We start from the raw sequence: 1,600 nt of genomic DNA on the forward strand, positions 1-1,600 counted from the left end.
TTTTTTTTTTTTTTTTTTGAGACGGAGTCTTGCTCTGTCACCCAGGCTGGAGTGCAGTGGCACAGTCTTGGCTCACTGCAACTTCTGCCTCAAGCGATTCTCCTGCCTCTGCCTCCTGAGTAGGTGGGATTACAGGTGCGTGCCACCACGCCCCACTACTTTTTGCATTTTTAGTAGAAACAGGGTTTCACCATGTTGGTCAGGCTGGTCTTGAACTCCTGACCTCATGATCCGCCTGCCTCGACCTCCCAAAGTGCTGGGATCATAGGCGTGAGCCACCGTCCCCAGCTGATTCCAGGTGAATTCTTATCTGATGGGCGGGCAAGGGTGTGTCAGTGTGGTGGGTTGGAGTGTGTATGTCTGAGTACACAGATGACGTGTTTTCCCTTCAGCTTCTTGTTTTCTGAGCATCTATTGTGCCTTAACATTTTCTGCTTGTCCTTTGGGACAAAGCAGGATTTTACTCATTCTTTGAATGTTCTCATTCTTTTGTATCATGTGACTTACTAATAAAATCAGTTTCTAACAAACTCTGGGGCGGCTCATGATATGAAATAATGAGGGTGTGTCTGTGACAGTCCAGGAGTTGATTACAGGCTGCATATTTGGTTTTCGTGAAACGTGTATCGAGGTGTGCAGCCCTCAGGCTGGCCGGTTTGATGCCCATGGAGCACCCGAGTGAAGCTGTCTTGGTGGCTTATAGTACTGCCAGGCCCAGGTTGCCCAGGAGGGGCTCTGGGGTTCCTTTGGGGACCAAGGTGGGTAACTGCAGATGCTCATGCCCTTCCTGAGGGCACCTCATGCTCCAGGCCTGGAAGGAGGCCATTTGTTTCCCACAGATCCTGCTGTCAACACCTACCTGGGAGGGAAAGGACAGCAGCAGACCCCCCTGAAGGACTATGAGCCCTGCAGCAGCCACCCAGGACCTGGGCCTGCAGGAGGAGCACCACTGGGAGATTGAGGTTCACAATGAATGTTTCCAGAGACGGGAGGAGTATGCCACCTCTCCCTTTGGCAGCGTGGTCGTGGGAACAGGGCCGTCTCCTTGGGTGTCCATGACAGTGAGTGGCTTGTCCTCTGTGCGATCGTCTTTGCCTGGCAAGGCAGCACAATGCCATGACCATGGGTACCTGTGACCTTTCGTGGGAATAACAGTGCCAGGCACAGTGGCTCACTTTGAGAGGCCAAGGCGGGAGGGTCACTTGAGCCTAGCCTGGGCAACATGGTGAAACCCCATCACTACAAAAATAAATAAATAAATACAAAAATTAGCCAGGCATGGTGGCACAAGTGTGTCATGCCCAACTGCTTGGGAAGCTGAGACTAGAGGATCACCTGGGCCCAGGAGGTCGAAGATACAGTGAGCTGTGTTCGCACCACTGTGCACTCCAGCCTGGGCAACAGAGCAAGACCCTGTCCCCAAAAAACCCCCCAAAAAAACAACTCACCTCGACCAGATGTGGTGGCTCATGCCTGTAAACCCAGTGCTTTGGGAGGCCAAGGCGGGTGGATAACCTGAGGTCGGGAGTTCGAGACCGGCCTGACCAACACGGAGAAACCTTGTCTCTACTAAAAATACAAAATTAGCTGGGTACGGTGG

This window comes from Mandrillus leucophaeus, unplaced genomic scaffold (genome assembly GCF_000951045.1).
Source record: "Mandrillus leucophaeus isolate KB7577 unplaced genomic scaffold, Mleu.le_1.0 Scaffold718, whole genome shotgun sequence".
NCBI lineage: Eukaryota > Metazoa > Chordata > Mammalia > Primates > Cercopithecidae > Mandrillus > Mandrillus leucophaeus.